Genomic DNA, 22,872 nt, shown 5'->3' on the forward strand with positions numbered 1-22,872 from the left:
GCAGGCCATCTCTTGATGCAGTCTCTCTCCACAGGGCTGCTCTCAATGAGATCTTCTCCCAGTCTGTCCTCACATCTGGGATTGCCCCAACTCAGGTGCAGTACCTTGCACTCGGTCTTGTTGAACTTCATGCAGTTCACATGGTCCCGTTTCTCCAGCCTGTCCAGGTCCCTTTAAAAGACCTCTCCCTTCTGTTGTACCAACTGTACCACTCAGATTGGTGCATGGTTTCTGTCCATGGCAGTTTCCAACAGTCAGCTAGACAAAGCCACAGCTGACCTGATCTGACTATCTAGGCAATAGCACTGCTTCGGGTGGAAGGCTGGCCTGCATGGCCTGTAGAGGTCCCTCTCAACCAATAGTTAGTTCTATGATTCTTTACCTCAAGATGCGAGCAAAATACGATTTCTGTGGCAGTACTGTGATGTTCTCTGTTTTGTTCTCTATTGATTTCCTGAACCTTTGTAGCAATTTATTTATTTATTTATTTTGACAGATGTTTATCACTAAACTGGTGCTCCTACAGAACCATTTCCAAAACTCCAGAACTTTCTCTCCTGAGAAGCAGCAATCATATGTGAAGTAAGGATCATTTTTCCCCATGTGGGCCATTTTGCATTTATCTACATTAAAATACATCTGCCTTCTTATTTCTCAGTCATTCCCCTTCACCAACTTTTTCTGCAGATCTTCAAGATCAGCTCATTGTCTTTATTAACCTCAACAACTTGGTAACCCCACCAGGCTTTGTGGCCCAACTACTCATCCCTTCCAGATCATGTACGAATATGCTGAATAGTGCAGGGCACAGCAGGTTGTTATTGGTACTTGTCATCTCTACAAGAATTGGCTGCTTAGTACTACATTTCCTATTTTTCAGAAGATTTGGCTATCAAATGTTTGTTTCTGTTTAGTGAACTCAGGGTAATGGGACCAGTATGTTTCTGCTGTATCACTCCACTCTCTTTTGCTTTCTGAATTTGCTGTAGGTTATTTTGTGCTTTCCAGTAAAAACTGGAAGAAACAGCTAATAATAATTGATTTGACTCTTGCATTCACACTCCTATCTCATATCAGGACATTCCTATCTCATATCTGACACCCACTGAAAGCTCTCAAGATAAATGAAAAGTCTGTAAAAGTTATTTTGGAAAAAACAGACTATGTTAATGAACATAACATATATATATTTTTGTTGTTTGTTTGTTTTTTAACCTTGTTCTTGAATTCATTTTTATTACTAATATTTTCTTTCCTGAAATATTGAGATTTTGGATAATTTTTAGTTCAAATGTAGAGATTTCTTTGGGGGGGGGATTAATTCTCATATTAAAAATTACCTCAAAATAACTAGTTTGAAGCAAAGAATATATATTTCAAGTAATGGTTCTTTAGAAGCATACTGTATAATATATATGGTAGGGCTGTAAAAATATAGTTGTTGGAAAAGTTCCAGCATGCTAATTTTATCCTTCAGAAGTAATTTTATCTCATTAGAAGATTGGTGAGCCCTTATGGTATTTATACATGTTCCAAAAATAAGTTTGACATCATATACCAACTGAGAGACATTCGGCTGAAACTGAGCATTGAAAGACTGACACCTAAAAAAGAAAAAATAAAAAGTGAAAATGAAAAGAAAATGAGCATTAACAACAAGATTCTACTGACTTCTATCAAAATTCATCCCTGTATATCTATGAAGAAAATAAAACAAGTTTTTACCACCAGGTTTGTACCTTGCATTTGACTGCATTTATAGAACTGTAATATTCTTAGCTTAAAGTAGATAATCCTCCAAATGAGCTACAAAGTGTTTCCAAATAAGATTTTCCTGGAATTTTTTGCATGTAGAAATCTGAGATAGGAGCTTCAACTTTCCATTTGGGCAGCATACATAGGGCGTGGACGTACCGGCTGGGCAGCCACTCCTGGAATGCGGTCTGGCCTTATGACACTGGACTAACATTCTGCTCTCATGCGGGTCTTGCACACATGTGAATAATTTTTGAACATAACAAGAAAATGCCTTGTCCACTATCTCAGAATTGTATTCCATGTGGTGCATTATGCTTCAGCAGAAATACCTACCCACAAAATACTCTTTCACATATAACAGTGAGAAAAGAAAACAGGCAAGTGCAACTCAGGAGAAAAAAAAAAAAAAAATGGCGGGGGAGGGTGGTTCATGGAGGTCAAAAAGAATGCAAATGCCTATAGCCAAATTGAAAGTTCAATGCATAGTCCCTAGCCATATTCGATGAGTAGGGAAGAAGTCAGCTTTACTCTCTGTTCCTTTCTTTTTTTCAGTCCCTCCGGTACTGATGAGTATACGTTATTCCAAAGCAAGTGATTACTTGGATAGTGCAGGTAAATCCCTTTTTTTCACACTTCAGTTCTCAAACTTCATCTGGGTACTCTTCCAGTTCAGCTGATAGCATGTTTCAGTTCCTTTCTACTTTTCTTGACCCAAGAAAACAATTTTTCTATGAGCTTTAACACTTTTCCAGTCCCCCAACCCTACACTTGGGATAACTCATTGGCTCATGATGAATGGTTGTGAGATAATTCCTACTGCTTTCCGAACAAAGGGATGTGAAATACAATAGATCTTTCTTACACGATCAAGAATGGTCTCCATGGCAGTGTCTCTTCTGTGGGAGCTTGTTGCCACAGAAGCCCTTTTGTTATGTGGACCAGTTGGGGTTGGTTATTGTGCTGCTCAGAGGTTCCTGTGACACAATACTGACCGGTTAGACTAAGACACGGAATGAAACAGATCTCTGTTAGAGACCCTGGCATTGAAGACCTGAAAAATACACAAGAACCACAATAAACTGCATCATTTTTAAAGAGCGTGCACAGAAAGGAGAAAGAAGACAACAACGGTATTGCTAGCTGGGGAGGATTCTGCATAGACCAATGGACTATCACAGTGCAAGCTGGCAAGATAGTTCTTACTTTTAAATTGGTTATAGGTATACAAGAGAGTATGGTGCCAGAAACAAGGATAAGAGCAATGGATGCGATGTCATCAATGCAGGAACTTAAAGATGAAAATGAAAGGTGGGATGTGAAACTTGGGGCATCTGTTTGTAATCTGATTTTCACAATGTGAGTCTATGAACTAGATTTATGTTTAAATAATAGACCAGGGAAAAAAAAAAAAAAAAAAAAAAAAAAAAAAAAAAAAAAAAAAGACAAACCTACCACTTTGTAGTAGTACAAAAAGAAAAATCCCATTTCTGAATTAAAACTGTGACAAACTTGTAACATAGAGAATGCTTGCTTCAGAGAGGCAGTGAGCAAAAACAAATGTGGAATTGTATAATCATATGACCCATAGGAGAGAGGCTCTTCTAAATGCACAAAATGGAAGTGAGCTAAAAGCCCAACCACAAGCTAAGTCCTGCCTTTCCTAGTTTTTACTCCCCTTAGGAACAGCAGCTAAAAAGGAAGCTGGTCAGGCTCGTTGCTCTGAGATTCATATGTTTAATAGAAGACCACAGTTAGTTGCTCACTCATCATTGCTAGAAGAACAGAACCTAAAGGTCTTACCCAATATGTAGCATCATGAAGATTATATACATATATAAATATATGAACACTTGTCAATATACATATATACATTTTCCTTATGGAAAAGTTCCACAAGGAGAGGTATTTCTGGAGATGTGTCAGATGGCAAATATTTTTATACTCATAATGTGTTGGCAAGTTGCAGCCAGGTACAGTTGGGCTGGGAGGGGGAGGGGGAACCACCACCAGCAAAAATCCCACCATTTTTGTGAGTTTACTACTTCAAAGCAAATGGTTTCCTCTAACTGACATTCCTGCTGTATTCAGAACACCAGTTTTACTGGAAAGTACAGTGAACTGTAGATTGTATACAGAGTACGATGATATGCATCAAAGACGTTTTGAGGTGAGGAGAAAAGTACATGACCAGAGACTCAAAGAAGCTTTGGAAAAAGAACTGACTTTGCCTGGATAAAGCCAAATACTCATTCCCTCTGCAAGCCTTTAGATTGCTATAATGGAAACAACATACCACAGAGGAAAATTAATAAAGTGATGTTGACATGTTAGATAAAATAAGATTTTTAGCTACCATCAGTGTGATTGACCCAACAGAGGAGAAAGGGATTCCAGGGAAAGAGGAATTAGCTAGGGACATTGTGCCTAATCTCACTATTCAAATTAGCAGAGGGTCAGCAGGAGTGAAATGCACATCTTAAAAAGTCTGAGAAATCAGAAGAATCAACAGCAACCTGAGAAAAAGTGACATTCAGCATAAAACCGAGTGTCCATGCTACTTACAAACAGGATATTGAAGCACTCTTCCTCTGGAAGTATGGTCAAAGTAGGAAAAGAAGTTACAGAAATTACATCTTCAAGAACTCCAGGAAAAAAAAAAAAAAAAAACCTCTCTCTCTCTACATACAAATTGAGATGTTGGCCTTGATCTATGGGTACTAAAGAATATTGTCTTTACATATGTGAGGCCAGTGTTAACTGAAGGTGACCATAAACCATTTACTGCCATCTCAAAGATGCCTTGGAGAGTAAAAGATTAATTTCTCAACTATCATTGCATGATTTATAGACTGAATACAAACCTGAGAGAAAAACCATACCCTAAAAGAGCCATTTACTTAACCACATTCCAGAATAGTATTGCATCAAAAGGCAATTCTGTCTGTTTATTCTTAGTAAACTGCAGTATGAAGTAGGAGTCAAAGATAAGAGTCAAAGAAAACCTGGTGATACTGTTTTCAAATTCCATTCACAACCCTAAAATAGCCGCATGTTTCTGTTAAAATTATTAACAGTTTAATAGCTAGTAATGTTGAAATTTATAAGGTTTCATTTTAGACTTCAAGCTTAATATTCCACTGAAATGAACACAGGCATTTTATACCTCTCAGAGCTGTAATTACTATCTGCAAACTAGGAAAACAACACTGGTTTTATTGCCAAAACCCATGGTGAACACAGACTCAGGTTTGCCAAGGATGCCTCATTGCCATCCAGAGCGTGTTAAGCGGACATTGTCTTTGGGTCTCTGAAGTTGGCAGGAGAATCTAGGGCCAAACAACAACCAGGACATATTTTTAACACTTCCATCTTCTGTTTTGCATCCCACATAGTTCTCTCCTGTCCGTATATTCTCACTCACCTCCACTGAGTTGGACAAGACTCAGTCATGCTAGTAACTGAGGGGAAGTACAGCTGCAGCAATGCAATAGGGAATCTTTTCTGTGGGTGATACTATGCAGGAGACTGAAGTAAACACTTATTACTGTCCTTCATGGCTCTAAAATCTCTGCATATTTCTAATAGTTGCAAAGCCATCTGTAGGTTTTCAACTTGCTGCTGGAATCATTTCCACATGCTAACAACTTAGTGAATGGTTCAACAAGGAAAGGGAAGGCAGAAATGCTTTGCCCTGATCAGAGACCCCTTTGCACTTTCTCTGTGTTGCCTTCTGCAGGACTATTTACAGAGAATCACATCTCCTGCCTGTCATTCTGGCCATGCTATTGCTCTAAGGATTTCCAAAGGTCCAGTGTCATTCCCAAGATGTTACAGGCCGAAGTGTCTTCAAAGGCAACCCATAATAAACATGAATAGATATTGAGGGACTGCTTATTTTTTTTGTTTTTGTTTTTTTTTTTAAAGGCTGACCTGAATTTGACCTTTTTCTTAGTCAAAACAAGTCCTCCTAAGACTGTCCTGCAACCCATCCTCTTTCACTGTCACTTGTTACACTCCCAGCTTCAGGCAAGGTGCATCCTTATGCAGCCACAAAGAGACTGACCGGTGCCTTTCTCAGAGGAGTAGCAAAGTGACAAAGACAAGACAGAAGGGGGCAAGCTACAGCATGTATTTTTTCCACATGTAACAGGCAACGAACTAACAATATATGTTAATTGCCCTGACAAAAAAAAAAAGTATAAAACATACAAATTTTGTCTTGTTTAGAAGCTGCTTGTGAAAACTGTAAATCTGGGGTACGTCTGGAGGGTAGTTGGAAAAACAAGAGCTGAGTTAACCATGGCATGAGCTGAATTTTTTTGAGAGAATGTTCTGCTTTTGTTCGTTCCTGTTTCAAAACTCCCTAGCAGGTTGTCAAGCTATAATGCTTGCAATGAAACATGCAATGCAAGCAGGGGAGTGTGGAACGCTAATGACAGCTGGAAGGTGCTTCCATCAGATCAGTGTTTTCAGAGGTGTTATTTGTACCATACCAAATCAATAGTGGTTTATTGGAATCCTTATTATCCCAGAACACCCACACTTTTTGTTTTGAATGACTTTGTGAATTAACTGTACTACAGAATCCACCCTTGGTGGCAACTTCCATAACCCTATGGATTATTTCATACCAATGTAATATTCATCCCCATTGATTTATTTGGTCTACTTGGTGGTGCAACTGATAAGGTATGAGAGACAAACCCAAAGCCCAAGCAAGATAGTGCGAGGGCTTTTTTCATTTCATGGGCCTTTTTATCTGGTCTCAAGAGAGAAATATGAAAATTTTGGTGGAAATTTAATAACCAGATAGATTCTCTTCCTCTACCCATTACAAGTTTTTGCTTCTGATTATCTCTGTAGCTCCTAGTCTACTTGCATACTTTATCCGTATTAAAGCAAAACAGATGCAAGAAGATTGACTTTAGAATGAATTTCATGCAAGTTAAAATAAATGGAAAATTATAGCCCCAACTTGTAATGGAAAACTGATACTCATCTTAAGAATTATCACTCATCCACATACCTCTGCTCGGCCAAGATTTTTAAACTAACAACTGCACATGACTCAGTTACCAAATCCTCATTAACAGTATGTATAGCCAAAACTCCTTGAGACGGGGTTTGTCTGCCTCTTGTGTTTGTACGGATCACACCTCGTTTTCAGCAGAGGCCAACACTTATACATGTTCAGATTATTACCAGAAGTTGTGGGACTACTCACTGGATAATCCTTCTCTATCACAGCAAGTGTAAGCTTTTTGTCTTCATCTGTAGCATGCCCCCATTTCACGTTCACGAAGATGCTGATCATTGTTATAGTGCTGACTCATCTCTCTGCTTGTAATATCATCTGGTATCTTTTACTCATTGTATGTTTGAGCAATGTTCACTTGGTTTTGGTGTTGGCTCTCATCTCTCACTTTGAAAAGAGTTTATCTTTTAATTTATATGCCCCTTCGAATCCTTCCTCAAAGGAGGAAGTGACACCTTTCAGTGACACCTAGAGAATATTTATCGCACTTAGGCTATTGATGGGCTGGAACCAAGCACAGTGACCATTATCACTATATCCATAGTGTCCATTTTGCCCATATCCCATGAAAGATATGTACCAGCAGATGACTGTAGAGTCCTGGTTTGGGATGGAGATTCTATAAGCAATAATAACACAAATAAATAATTTTTTGCAGCAGGTGATGAAATATAGATACATACATACATTGTTTCAGTTGCCACGATATTGGTTTTGGGAAAGATTTAAATATATGTAGTTATTCTGCTTGTGCTGGTACCTCTTCTGTTTTAATCATAATTACTGACACCACACTGCTGCAGCAACAGCTGTGCATTTCTACATGAAAATCTCAATTTTAGTAATTCAGGAACTGCATGGAAAATGCATCTTTTGTTGAAAATTGGCACTCAAGCTACAGTCTAGAAACAGTTCCTGTTTAAACCTATTTTGTTACTTCAGAAATGTTATCTAAGAACACAAAAGATACCATTGCTGTTCCAGAAGGCATGTGTTCATTTTTCCATGTTCAGCACTGCCTTTGATGACATTGTTCTGTATTTCAATTATCTATAATATGAACTTTAAAAAATATAATTAATTTACTGTGTATCAGCTTTGTACTTCCTTGCCCTTTGATAGTTACTGCTGAGTAGCAGTAGGAAGCCTGCAGTCACATAGATTAGAGAAAGAACTATAGAATGCCAAAAAGCATATGGAAATGCCTATTTCTTTGATTTACATTGGCAGATACATGTTGATATCTATATGACTAATTTACTGACTCACGCCAGAAGAAAATGGCTTTTGCCTTGCAAGTTAAATAACCACCCAGCCAGGAGAAAGGCTTCCCAGTTTCTAACAGAATAAGCAAAACGGAGTCTTCCATGACATTGTAAAACTCCCCCAGAGAGTGAGGTTCCCAAGTCAGTGAGCTCCTCTCTCAGCTCATTTGTAATTCCCCCTTCAAGTCTATTTCCCTTTTTCTCCACCCTGGGAGAGCCTTCCAGTCTGTAGACTTTTACTCTAGCCTGTCTAGGGCTGTACAACCTTCGCAGCAGCTAAGCAAAGCTACAGATTTCTGGGTCTCAATCAACTCTTCTGCACTTTTGCTGCCAGATCTGTCAAATCACAGGAGTTAAAAAACAAAGGCCCAGGCTGGTTAGCTTGACTTGGATATAGCACATGATCAGAGACTGCCAGATGCCAAATTTTTCCACACTTGGAGACATTTGGCTGAGGACTAATGTATGTTCTTCGCCACCTGGAACCTGCTGAAAATTTGAGTGGGGATGCAGCAGCTAGCAACATTTAGAAAGGGAGCACCTACCTTCTGTAAACATCATAAGCTTAATACCCATTGGAGATCAAGCAGCAAGTTATTCAAAATTCCCAAGCTGTGTGATTACACAGGCCTAGAACATGATAATCATTGTCCACATTCTGGCATAAGTATACACATAAATAGAGCTTTGTACATGATACGTATGTGTGCATTTTCAAAGACCAAATAATTCAGGCATATCCTGTCTGTAATATTGCTAAATGCTTAATTTAACTAATTCGTTTGATGAACTTGAGTGTCCTGTGACACGAAAGTGCACTGCATATTCCACATGAGTGATCTGAAACTAGAGAAGAAAATGTAGTGGGTCAAATTTTCAGAGAAAATTCACAACCCTCTAATTATTTTCAAATTATATGTACAAGCAGAGCCTATCACAAATGCAATTATATGTGCAAACTCTTTGAGTGGAGGTCACACCATCTTCTGCATAGGGAAACTCCCCTAGGGCAGTAGACCACTCATCCAGATTTTTCACAGGGCTATTGAAAGCCAAGCTTTTTAAAGATGACCAGATTCAGAAAGGAGGCAATCAAACCATGAAAGTTAAAGGAACAAATAATTATTCCTTATTAACCTTTATAAGAAGATCAAAGAAAATGATGTTGGTTTAATCTAAACCTTCTCCTTCATCTTTCATTCCCAGCTAAAATATCTTGCACAGTGCAGTGAAATAGCTACCCACGTTGATTTTAGGTCTAAGTTACAGATATTAACTGAAGTGGTAAAATCAATTTAAAGTCTTTAAACAGCACAATAATTTATATAAAAATTGTTCTCATGCACCTTGCAGGGCTGGAACCTCCAATGAAGCATATCAGGCTTTCAGCCTGCATGACCAAAGGCTCCTCTTCGTCCTTCCCAGGTGCTTTACTTGATGGATCTTGTATTGTACATGACAAAAAGTGTGTGTGTTTCAGATGCTGCTGATCAGTAGAGATTCAGCTCTTTATTTAAAGGAAAAATCCTATCTGACAGGCCACCTACAGATGGTCACTTCTCATGGAGATACACAAGTAGCTACAGGAAGCCCTGTTCAGGATGACTTCTGGGGAAACTTCACTGCTGCAATCATATGGTTGGACACATGAAGAAAAAGGGGAAAGAGTGAATATAGGGCTGCCTTTACAGAAAGAAGCCTCTTATTTTCAACTAATTGTTGACAGCCCTATAACCCATGTTGTGCATTTCTGTCTGTTTTGGCCTTCACAAGCTCACAGAAATAGCTGCAAGAATCAATGCAAGTCTTTAATTCCCCCCCAAAAAATATTTGATGTTCTCTGAACATACTGGAAAACAGCTGAACAAACCCACTATCAGTTGCCCCATTGCAGCACCAGGCATAACAACTAAGGGAAAAAGTATGGAGCCTCATGAATTTTTACACAGTATGGTTCATACCCAATGAACAAGAAAGAACTAATAGCAGAGATCTGCTTTTACATTTTATCAACATAAGCTCCATATTATATAAAGTCATCAAAACACGTGCCAAGGAAAAATTCTCAATTGAGCTATTTCTCTCTTAGTGTGTTGTTATCGTAGCTGTCAGTTTTCCAGTGCATTCTTTAGAAATGAAATTGCCCATGGATTGAAATCATAGTGGTTTAAGCATCAAAGAATAAGAGGCTATATTATTTATAGAGCTACAGTTCGTCATAAACTACAGTTCACATGAAAACATTAAAATAACCAATCCAATGCCATCAAAATGAGGTTTTTAAAATAAATTGCATGCAGTGGCCTTTAAAAACTAATGACAGATATCTCTTCCTATTTTGATGATTGCTTTCTTACAACTTTAATGTGCTTAGTGTATCAAAATCAGTGTAGGCAAATGCACTACCAGCATAAGACTTCTCACTGGTATTTATCATTCCAGTCATTGTTCCCAGTCAATTGTTTCCTTACAAACTAAAACTTAAACCTAATACACATCATTTTTATCTATGTCTTCCAGCTAACACAGGGCCACAGTACAAGCAAGTACAGAGCCTTTTCATCGGTATATTTCCAGGTATTCCATTTAATTTATTAATTAATTTATTTATTTATTTATTTTGAGAGAGAGATAGACATAACCTACATCAAGATTGTTAACACCTCCAACACAAACTTGCTGTATCTTTCATCAAATTGATCAACTTTCTCTGGATTTTCTTCAGAAAAGGTATTTAGCAGTGGAAGGAAAAAAAAAAGTGACTCAAATTACAATCACAATATTCTGTAACTTTGTCTACTCTATCTGCTTTATGGTGAGAGGGGTGCCCACCTTTTCTCTCTAGGAGCTATCAAAGGAACCTTTATTGATGAGGATGGCTAGTGGGACATATGTCACAAAGGAAAGAGGTATTTACTAAGGCTCCTAAGGGTCAATGCAGAGCAATAGGCTTTGGGGCTCTGAATCTGCAAGGGGAGCTTAGAAAGATTAGCTTGAATGGGTAAAGGGACCTTTAAAGTAGAATCTCTCCATGACTTTTATGAGAAGACTGGATCCACATTGATCTATCTTTTACAATCCTTGCTACATATTTTGAATCTTGAGACTAAATCTGTGTGTATAAATTTACCTAAAACACTTTCATTCTGATTTCCCATTACATTGGCCTTCCCTTTCTTTTCTTAGTAAAAAGGAGATGATAAAGAGGAGAAAAATCCCAGTACTTAAGAAGTGTTTGTTTACACAAATTCCATTCTCCACTGTATCAATTACAGAGAAAAGTGAAATGTCAGTGTTCTGTGCTGCCATACTCCTTATCAAGCCATGTATCCAAATTTGTTGCGAATGCATTGAATTTTGAACTTTCATATTTGAGAGCTCAAAAAGAAAAACTATTTGAAAGCTCAAGTAGATCAGCAGAAATGGCAGGATTTCTTTCTTTCCACTTTTTTCTCCCAATATTTCCCATGTTAGTTTTGTATTTCTTTTGCTTCCTTCTGTTTCACACTGTTCTGGAATTCCAGTACAAGATAATCCTATGCACAAAAGAAAAACAAAAGAAAGACCGCATATGATATTGTAACTTTTGCAGATGTTACACTGTGAACTGTGAAAGCTTTATGTAAACCTCAGAAATGTCCTAACATCCAGCTGCTAACAAAATGAAAATTAAATGGCCATCTTTGTTTTATAGACTTGTCCAGTCCTCTTGTGATTTTGCAGAATGTAAAAAAAACACGTGTCATTCATGTTTGACCTGTTCTTACAGAAACAAATAGTAGAAGGACAAAATAAAGAAATCTGCAAAATATTCTGCCTTAGCTTGTACCAAGGCAGAATATTTCTTCTTGCCATTTCACCATTACAAGCTAAGGTTTGACTTGTTCACAAATAACCTGTCAGATCTTCATGTTATAGCAACAGATACTCCATAGATGAAAACAAGACACAAAATATGTATGTTCAGGGATTTTCATGAGCTGTTTTAACCATCTATGTGTTTTACAAAGTAACTAATCCTTTACTTGTCTGTCAAAAATAGAACTGTTAAGTTCAGGTTTCAAATGAAAACAGCATTGGTTTTGATCTGAATTTGGAACATCTTCATATTCAAACTGTATCAAACTCCTTCTCACAATAACGTAGGATTTGGAATTATATTAAAATATTTTCATAATTAAGGGCAGAAGTAGAATGCCATTTATAACATTTCAACAATTTTAATTTTAATGGACTAACTAATTGTAATTCTGTTAATAGCTATAGAAATAGCTCTCTGGCAGAGATGTCTATGTTAGGAAAAAAAAGTACAGTGATTATATAGACAAATTACATCAGCAAATTAAGACCCTTTACAGGTTTGCCAAATAAAACTGTGGCTAGTGAAATGAGATACTGGATCAAGCACTGAATGCAGCAGAGCCTGGTGCAAGGGAGCCAGAGAAAACTGAGTCTGGGAATCTGTGCCTGAGGATATGGACAGGATTAGCAAAGGCTGATGAGGAGAACACATACCTGCTTGAGACGAAGAGGTAGGAAATTCCCTCTTGGCTCCTCTCCCCCAGAAGAAAGAGGCCTGCTGGTAGTGTAAATCTTAGTCATATTGTTTTGGGTCAGAGGTTGCAGGACTCTGTGGATAATAGATGAAGAGGTGCGAGGAATTAGCTTCTCTGTATACAGCCAACATTAAATCTATGCCACAAGGGAAAGGCCTGGGTGGTTTTTGCAGAGGGTAAGCAGGGAGCCAGGCAACCTGAGTGCCTGATGGGAAAGAGCACTCCAGCAGCATGGTGCTTGGTTGTGAGAGGGTGTCATTCAGTAAAAAATAGCCAAATTCCCACTTAATACACCAAGAACAAGTTTTACTATATTACTTTTGCCTTTAGCTGTCTGCTTATCTACCTTGAATGTCGCATGTTGCATTCTCCAGTCCAGGCATCTGGAAAAATAAATGATTTGTTTTCACAGAGAATTTTTCTGAAGTTAGATCATAAACTTCTCTGGCAATTTAGCTCATGAAGATGATATATGAAGACTGATGTGTTAGGTCTCTCTGACTGGAGAAGAGATCCGATTACCTAGGGAAGAAATGGGAAAGGTTACCCCTGGTACCTAAGCAACCCTCTCTGTCTTCCATTTCTAAAAGTAGTAGAGTCTAGTGTGGAAGAGGAAGAAAGGGGGAGGAAGAGGGTTTTTTTGAACACTGCCAGAACATTTTTCTTTCGAACTCTTGCAAAATAAGCTAAGTCCAAGAAGGGTCTTCAGGAACAAATTAGGTACCACAGAATGTTTGCAGGGGTACTAAAGGTAGTCACTGAGTAAATTAAAGATGAGGACCACCGTGAAGAGCTGCAAAGGGATATAAAAAGTGTGATGGGTAATAAAATAGATGATAAAATCCAGTAGAGATTACTATAAGGTGATGTGCAGGGGAAGAAACAATTTCAGTGATGGACCCCAAGTTGACTATTACCATTTTTGTTTGAAACCATGCCATAAACACAGTTACTTGTAGGAAAATATCTTCTCAGTGTTGAGCAGCTGTTAAAGCAGACAGAAAGTTAGGAATTGTCATGAAAGAATAAAAAATGAAAAATGGTAACATGCCACAATAAAATTAAGATGTCTTCACATCTTCTGCAATTCTCTTCATCTGTCTCAGAAATGATAGAATAAAAAATGGAAATGGCAACAAAAAGGATGTAAAGTATCAAACAGATTCCATATGAGAAAATGGACAACTTGTATTGGAAGATCTAGAAGAACAAGAGAAGGTTTTATAAAATCTTGAGTGGCTAGGAGATAGGATACAGAGGAGAGGGATTGATTTTTCTGTCTTTTCCAACAGGAGAAACTGTAAATGAAATGAGCAGGTGATAGGTTCAAACTAAACAGAAGAAAGTACTTTTACATGCACACATATTTAACCTGTGAACCTCCTTTCCGCATAATGTTGTAGATGCTGAAAGTTCACATAAATCAAAAGAGGTTTGGACAAATTCTTGCAAGCAAAATCTGTTCCAGGCTTTTAATGTAAACAGATGACCTCTAACTCAAATGCAACACCCCTAAACTAAATGCATCACCTCTAACTCAGCTGGCTCCTGAGCCAGAATTCACTCAGAAGAGTACTCTGGGAAATGTCAGTACACATTTTGCTAAAAGCCACTGTTTTTTTTTGTTTTTTTTTTTTTTTTTTTCCTTTTTTAATCTGGATTGACTTTTACTGGCAGCAGAAGAAATAGAGAGCACAGTTTTCCTTACAGTAAATGTGTATCAATGTATTTTATACATGAAAACACCTCACTCAGTGGAGACATGAGAATCAATATAGATGATCTCGGTGAGCTTTGTCATGGTGGAACAAACTGTGTAGCAAGACCAGCTCTGGGCACTATGGAAGGAGAAGCCGTATCGTTTTTCTGCAGAGGGCATATTAGCTGATGAGGTCTCATGAATCTTGAAGATGCAGCTCCAACAGAAGCTACCATTTGTCATATTTCTTTAAATGTGAAAACACCCTGTATTTCTTCACCATGAATAAATGAACTCTTGGGGAATTGCCTCCACAGCAGTTAGAGGCAGTTGGCTCTTTGCCATTAGTAATCAGAAAGTATGCTTCTCTGAGGGGTACAGGATAAGATTTCAGTTGAACACTAGTGCTTGTTTCTTGTGCTTCCTATTGTTCACCTTCATAAACTGCAGGAAGTCATCTCTGCTCTTCAAATATTTAATGTACTCAACATGCACATTTGAAGAGTGTATTTGGAGCTAAGTGGGTCCTTGATCTGACCCTGTTCTGATGATCTAATGCTTTCGTTTGTCTAAGTGCTTTCCTGTGTGATAGAGTCCAGAGACAAACTAAAGTCTGCTTTGCTCCTTATGGAGTTCCACTCCAACTTATAAAAACCTTGCAAGCTCATCCAATTTTTGGAGTACATTTGGGTCAAATTGCAGATAGAAGAATCCTGCTCACTTATTATCAACTTGAGCCTTCTCCTGAGGTACCTGAACTTGAAAGAATACAAAAGTACTCATTGCCTTCCCCAGGCTCTGTCCCAGCTAGTTAAGTACTCTTTTGAGACATGGAAGATGTGAAAGATATCATGGAGCCATCAAGCCATACCAGGCTGCAGAGCCCAAGGCTCCCAGTTACTTGGTAGCTGCTGTAACCACAAGGATGCTAGTGTTTACTATTCACTTCTGCTTTTGACAATGAGCCTTTGAGTAGCTCAAGCCCTCCATCATTTTATCTCTATAAATAATAAGAATTATAAAGCAAAGATTAGGGAAATAAATAAATATACATACCTTAGAGGAAGTTGCCTGACCAGTCTCTTGATACATTCTTAGCTGTGTGCTGCTCCTTTAACAAAAGAATTTCTACTCCTCTCTGGAAGCACAGCTCCCAGCAGAGTCAAAGACTGAAAAGGGAAGTGCAACCTTCTTTAGAGTCAGAGCAAGTACCATCATCAAGCCTCAATGTCTGCAAGGAGAAGCAGGGATTCAGACCCTGTGTCTGCAGGGTACCTCGCTCATGAGACCAAGAACAGTGAAGGGATTGCCTGTGTGGTTTCTATGAGAAGATGTTTTGTGCATTTTTCAGACAAGCTGGTCTTCATATACTCTCCACTGATGCTGCTTGTCTCATAATCTGCATGTCTTTCCCATCCACTGAAGAGATACTGGAAGAAATCCCAGATATAGGGGTTACCTATATCAGTCTCTGTGTTGAAGAAGTCAGTGATAAAGCTGTATTGTCCTTAATGGAAGCAAAAAATGATCCAATATTTTGGGTGGTAAGGTTTATTATTGCTTTGTCTTCCCACTTCATTGTGGCCAGCAGCCAAGCAAAACCTTTTCTTCAAAGTTTGGAAATTTAACTAAAATGCTTAGGGCTGCCAAAATATACAGAACACAAACAATTAATAACTATCTAAGATGTGTAATAAATATGGAATATCTGAACACTTCGTATATAAATCTTACATATCAGAAATAAATTTGAATAATTAAGCTTTTAAAAATAATTTCTTTATATTTGCAATACTGCACATTTTGCTGTTGATCCTGTTGAATGCTGTTGACAACGCAATATAATTATCAAGTTAAAAACAGTCAGCAAGTGTCTTAAATCACCGACCAGTAGGTGTTTCCTACACAAATGTGAAATGACAAACATTGCCAATATAAACAAATTGAGAAAGTGTAGTATTTTAAAAAACTAGATGTCAAAATTATTGCAGTATTATTGACATTAAAATGGAAAATACAAAAGCTTGGCATTTCCAACACACCAGTTTCAAACCATCAATTAATTCCTTAATTCACTCCTATGTAATGTAGCAAAGCAATAGTCAACATAGGATTAATGCTTATGGCATCAAACACTTCACTTCCTGGTTAACTTCAGAATCTTTTTCTATTGCAAAGGCTTTTTGTCAAAAAGCTGTGAGAATTAAAAATGACCTCTTCATCGGGCAGGGCCCAAAGGGTTATGGTGAATGGGGCTGCGTCAGGCTGGCGGGCGGTCACCAGTGGGGTCCCTCAAGGCTCCATTTTAGGGCCGGTACTTTTCAATATTTTTATAAACGATCTGGATGTAGGAATAGAAGGCATTTTGAGCAAGTTTGCTGATGACACCAAACTTGGAGGAGTTGTGGACTCGAATGAGGGTGGAAAGGCCTTGCAGAGGGATCTGGATAGGTTGGAGAGCTGGGCGATCGCCAACCGCATGAAGTTCAATAAGAGCAAGTGCCGCGTCCTGCACCTGGGACGGGGAAACCCTGGCTGCACGTACAGACTGGGCGATGAGACGCTGGAGAGCAGCCTAGAAGAGAGGGATCTGGGGGTCGTGGTAGACAACAAGTTGAATATGAGCCGGCAGTGTGCCCTGGCAGCCAGGAGGGCCAACCGTGTCCTGGGGTGCATCAAACACGGCATCGCTAGTAGGTCAAGGGAGGTGATTGTCCCGCTCTACTCTGCGCTGGTGTGGCCTCACCTCGAGTACTGTGTGCAGTTCTGGGCACCACAGTATAAAAAGGACATGAAACTGTTGGAGAGTGTCCAGAGGAGGGCTACGAAGATGGTGAAAGGCCTGGAGGGGAAGACGTACGAGGAACGGCTGAGGGCACTGGGCCTGTTCAGCCTGGAGAAGAGGAGGCTAAGGGGAGACCTCATCGCAGTCTACAACTTCCTCGTAAGGGGGTGTCGAGAGGCAGGAGACCTTTTCTCCATTAACACCAGCGACAGGACCCGCGGGAATGGAGTTAAGCTGAGGCAGGGGAAGTTTAGGCTGGACATCAGGAAGGGGTTCTTCACAGAGAGAGTGGTTGCACACTGGAACAGGCTCCCCAGGGAAGTGGTCACTGCACCGAGCCTGACTGAATTTAAGAAGAGATTGGACTGTGCACTTAGTCACATGGTCTGAACTTGGGTAGACCTGTGCGGTGTCAAGAGTTGGACTTGATGATCCTTAAGGGTCCCTTCCAACTCAGGATATTCTATGATTCTATGATTCTATGATCTTTATGACAAATTAATTTTGTTTTAAAAACATTTATTGAGGAAAAACATTAATTGAGGGAAAATCACTGTACGGTATTAGAAAATGAAGTGAAGATACTTAAATAAAACGTTGAGAAATAAAATATCTAATGGCCTGTTCACTGTCTATGCATGCAGTTATGCTTTTCTTAACTAGCTGAGGCATGCACTGAAAACTGGGGAGATCTTGAGAAGAGTTTTTCATATTCTCTGTTCAGCTTCACCAATGACTAAGTGTATACCTGTGCCAGCTCACATCATCCCTGCTGCTCTGCTCTCTTTTTCTCTAACTGTAGCTTGTGGAGAAAGAGAATAAAGCTCTTAAGCATTTTGCTGAATGAAGGCTTTTCACTTTAAGCACCTAAAGGTAAGGAATGCATCACGTTTTGCCCTCTCCACCCCTCCAAAAAAGCATTAAATATTGTCAAGGATTTTGGCCACTATTGTAACACAAATGAATTACAATCCCTTGTGCAAAACCCAGGCTAAAGACCAGTAAACCATGCTCTAACTCATAAGTATGGCATGTGCCTATATCTTCCCTACCTGCTGGTTCCTCAGACCGCTGTCACTACTGGGTCTGTCACATGAAGGATCCTGCGTAACTTCAGAGTGGTATGGAAGTCTGCCCTTGCACCCCTAGTGAGCTAGATCTTAGCTATACCTCCTGGCATTGTTGTTATAATTCTTAAACCACTTAATTTCTTCAGTGCTGCTACAAAATATGTTACAGTTCAGGTGCTGTTATGTTCTGAAGCGGTTTTGTAAGTAGCTTTACAATCATTTGTCAAGTAAATGAACCTGGCACATTCCTTAATGCCTGTATTACTTTTTTTTTTTTTTTTTCTTTAAACTAACTGTAAATCATTCTTCATCAGTCAAAAGTAATTATTAATGCACTGTTGGACTTTAATCAAATACTATAACCAGTGATACTGAACCTACAGTAGGATTTCAAATCACTACAGTTTATGGGGATCATATTGCAAAGGCTTTCTTGTCATGGGCACAAAGATTATCCTTACAAAATGTCTACTTACTTGCTCTGTACCTTATCTTCCAACTGGATAACCAAAACCAAACCATATATCTTTGAACTATTGCACTTATACGTAAGGATAAAAGGGTCAGTGTGTACAAATATGATTACAAATGTCTCAGAAAGGAGTTACTCATCAGAACTACCAAAGCCACTTCATGCAGCATCTAGAGCTGCCTCAGAGCTGTTGCTTTTCCAAATACTCAGCAGACCTCACCCTACCCAGGCAGATCTAAAAACTGGTAGGTGCAGCATTGCCAGACTTCATTTCTTATCGGATGCAAATAAATTTGGACTAGCTAATAACACGTTATACTGGGAAAATGCAAGAGGTGACAGGAAAATTAAAAGGAAAGGAGGGATTAGCTAGGTGGGAGGCAAGTACCATCACTTCAGGATAGTTAGCAAATAATCTTTGCAACCTCTTACACATCATTTCCTAAGAAACACAGGTACAGCTCCATATTCTGCCTTAAAAATTTCAGTGCTTTTTGAATGTTCCTGATTTCCAATCCAGCTCCTCTTGTCTGTCCAGCTTTCCTCACTCTGGTACTTTGCAGAATTAAGAAATGTGTGTTTGCAACATGCTGTACATCAAGGGCTTTTCAGATAAACAAGTGGGGCAGCAAGGAGCTGAACGACTGCTCGTGTCCACAGGCAAATTTGGTGGTGGAAATTCAATTCCTTTTCAGGGTGTGAACTGCAAAGCTCTTCTGCCTCAAAATGGTCCTTTTAATATTTAATTTTCCAGTACTACCACTAAATTAAATTATTGCTGGCTTTCCCCCTAGCCTTTCTGCATCACTTACACATGCTGGTATACAAGCAAGCTGTTCAGGTCAGCGCTGCTGCACATCGAAACACAGCTTTGGTTCCTGTAAGCTAGCACACACTGCTTTGTGCCCATTTTTGTTATTTAAGCATATGCTAGTGATATTAGCATGTACTTACAGAAATGGATCACTTCTGGAGATTATCAGCAGGATGTAACATTCACTCCCTCTCTCAGGGCTAGAGAAAGGACAAGCGTGGTTTGTCCTGTAGGAACAAGTTACAAGACAGCACAGCTGTGGAAAATGAATTAATTCTCTTGAGAGCAGCAACAGTAATGCAGTGGGTGCTAGAGTGAAAGCCAGGAATTTCTGGTCCTCCTCAGAAAAGAGCTTTGAGATCCTGGCTCCAAAGGAGAGCAGAGGGAAGACGAGAGGCTCGCTCCTCTTTGTCTTTGCAGCTTGTCTGAAATGGCTCAGGCTTTCAACCTTTACTTCAGTTGGCTGAAGTAAGGCATGCCTTGTGCATTAGGTAAGGTGTGTGTGTGTGTGGGGGGAGAATAATATATTAACATTTAAAAAAGAAGGTCACCCTTAAAATTAATTTTCCCTTTTCACAACAAGATGCATTAGAAAAGTGTTTGAGCGTCAGTAATGTTATTAAACCTTTTCCTTGCCTGAAAAGCTGTCCCCCTCCAATGCACAGACATGGCAAAATTCTTTTCTTTAATGGGACAGGACACAGCTTTAGTTGTTCCAGTACAACAAAACATAGCTTAGAGAAACACAGCTACTTCAGGCTAACTGCAGCTGCTATGCCACACTGTAAGTGCATGCAACTGCACCGACTCCAGTAAAGTTAATGCAAATTACACTGGAAAGTAAAGCTTTGATTATAAAACTTCTGTAGAGTATTGTTGTGTACAGCCTGTACTGCTGTGCTTTGAAACAAGGTGTAGCCAATTTGCACATTTGAATTTTTTTGTTCCTCTCCTTCTCTCAGCTCACTGATAAGGTTACTGTGTGAATCCTTATCTTCCCAGAAAATGTTTGCTTTTTGTTGTTACTGTAGTAACTATATATGTGAACCAAGTTTCTTATTATCTTTCTGTGTAGCCCATATGCCTCTATGTTCTTAATTCAAAAGTAATTTAGGATTTATTAGCTAGGTTTTTAGCATACTGGGACAAATTCCCAGTTCATTATTGCTTGATAAAAAATAATAAAGTTAAAATGTGGTCTATATATGGTTAGATTATTATTAATTTATTTATATTACTGATTTAAGTCTTATGCAGATATATGGAGTTTATCATAATCTTAGCATAATTACTGAGCAACGCAGATGGGATGTTGTAAATATAGCTAATTTCAGAGTCCCCCAGTTTGGTGTAATCACCTCTGTCTTGACAGATAAATGAACCAGGAAGAACAGATAACTCCTTGATTTGGGATCCATTCTCTGACAGGAGCAAAGGACAAACGATCCTTCTTGGAGCAGATCTTTATCCTGAAAAGTGCTAGACACTGATCTTCATCCAGCAGCAAAGCATCCAAAGACTGTGATGAATGATGTCTGGAGAGCTCAGCACCTAGCAGGAGGGAGCTTATAGTGAGCAGGAGACAAGATCACGGCTGCTAGAAACGAGCAGGCTGTTACACTGCATGGTTCAGTTAACAGGGGAAAAACAAGGCCGAGAAGAAAGGCAGATTTTAAGTCTTTACTTCATGCAGAGTCTTTTAAATATATCTTGGACTAAATTTACAGTGTCTTGGAAACTGTGTTACCAGCACATTTGAGAGAAACTATTTTGAGATGTCAGATATTTTCAGAAAGCACAGGGAAGGCTCGTCATGCTACAAACTGGTACGAATGCCACCTATGGGTGTAAAGGAGAAGATTCAGAAGCTACACCTATAGACACGCTGTACCTGAACCCCAAATGAAATACTATACCTGTCACAGACTATTGAGGAGTTTGGAGTGCAAAGGGAGATCATTAGGAGTCCCTGCAAAGCTGGCAAGAGCAGTAGAGCCAGTTTAGGGGTTAAGACAACTAACTGATAATAGCTTTAGGACGTAAATATACTTAACACACTAAAGCTACACCACCACAGTAGGATGAGATTTATGAGTCATCAGAAAGAAATAGTACAGAAACGTGAGATTTACAGTTGTAGAGTGGAACCATGAGATCAGGTAAAGGATATATAGCTCATTCGTGATGTTTTTCATATACAAAACATGACATAGTTTCTTTAAAAAATACATTAGTTTCCATGAAAAAAAAATGTGGCCAAAGGAAACAAAGCAGAAACTGAAGTGATAGCTGAGACAGCATTTCCATTTTCATTATTTTGAAGTTCAAAAATAAATTCTAGCATTGTCTCATGATTGTTAGATCAGAAAATCATTTACTTTCTTTTGAAAGCCATAACTGAATACAAAAAGTGTTCCTGAATATTAAAGAAAGTGAGTTACTGCTTTCTGCATTCAGATACATTCAAATCATTTGGCTTTCCAAACTCTAAACATGTCTCATTGTATATAACCCTCGGCAAGGAATGTGCGCTTTGGTGCATATGAAAATATTGGTTGAGACACAAAGACGTTTGATATACTGCACATGCACCATTCATTTATTTTCCCTGACAATTTGCATGCATAGCTTTTGGGTTATCCAAATATAAACTTGCACATACCCTGAGAGTTTGGAAGGTTCACACCCTTTTTTATAATCCAGGCAACCTTTCTTCCCTGCACATTCCCATTAGGCCTCTGTACAGTGCTTGCCAGAAGACTGAAGCTCAGCAGGTGTGGTCTTTCTGTAATTTTTTCCCAGTGGAAGTCTAATGGGAACCTCTTGCACGTATAAAATTATAATACTCACCCAAATGTTGGCTGGATTGGGACCTTGCTTTGAAAACTGTGGGGTGGGGACTATGTCTTTTAGTTTACACCAGCATGTCCTGACTCCAGATCACAGTCCTACATGCCCCAAAACCAAACAAAGGCAACAATAACAAAAAAAAAAATGAATAGTCATCAAAATATTCCCTGCAAAAGCTGCTAGATCATTTAAAAGCCCAGTTCTAGAAGGGCCCATTTAGTAAAACAGGAGAAATTCTTGGTGCTCAGCACTCTGTATGACGGGCAGTTTTTTATTTGACATATTGTTTTGCAAAGTGACAGTAGAAATGTGCAGCTACAAGTTTCCAGATAGATGACATAAAGGTTGTTCACTTGGTCTTTACAAAGTACTTTGGAGATTAAAGGTTACACAAAGGCTATCTGTTACTGAAACGTGCTTTCATTGCATCTTTGTCCTGTCAGATTCATTATGACATATAAGTTGCAGTGGTGCTCTCACGATATGGAGATTAAGCTTCTGACAGCTTCTGTTTCTGACCCAGCCGCAAAATATTCTTATGGATGTTACTCAGTATACAAAAACATCT

The 22,872-nt window shown here is 38.9% G+C and overlaps 2 long non-coding RNA genes across 5 annotated transcripts; one reads left to right on the top strand and one right to left on the bottom strand.

Moving 5' to 3' along the window:
* The first annotated feature begins 1,552 nt into the window (after positions 1–1,552).
* LOC113843293 (uncharacterized) lies at positions 1,553–10,638 on the top strand. The gene is made up of 3 exons (XR_003496548.3): positions 1,553–1,731; positions 2,311–2,370; positions 10,579–10,638. It is a non-coding gene; the product is annotated as an uncharacterized lncRNA (long non-coding RNA).
* A 5-nt stretch (positions 10,639–10,643) lies between these two features.
* LOC101804042 (uncharacterized) lies at positions 10,644–20,942 on the bottom strand. 4 transcript variants are annotated; one of them, XR_001192993.5, is made up of 6 exons: positions 20,813–20,942; positions 19,595–19,681; positions 15,370–15,743; positions 12,961–13,136; positions 12,574–12,688; positions 10,644–11,594 (listed from the first exon to the last, which is right to left on the bottom strand). It is a non-coding gene; the product is annotated as an uncharacterized lncRNA (long non-coding RNA). The 4 variants fall into 4 exon arrangements; XR_005264696.2 differs by having other exon boundaries at positions 15,370–15,956; XR_005264695.2 differs by lacking the exon at positions 20,813–20,942 and having other exon boundaries at positions 15,370–15,956; positions 19,595–19,885.
* Between the last annotated feature and the right edge of the window lie 1,930 nt (positions 20,943–22,872).

Source organism: Anas platyrhynchos, chromosome 3 (assembly GCF_047663525.1).
Source record: "Anas platyrhynchos isolate ZD024472 breed Pekin duck chromosome 3, IASCAAS_PekinDuck_T2T, whole genome shotgun sequence".
NCBI lineage: Eukaryota > Metazoa > Chordata > Aves > Anseriformes > Anatidae > Anas > Anas platyrhynchos.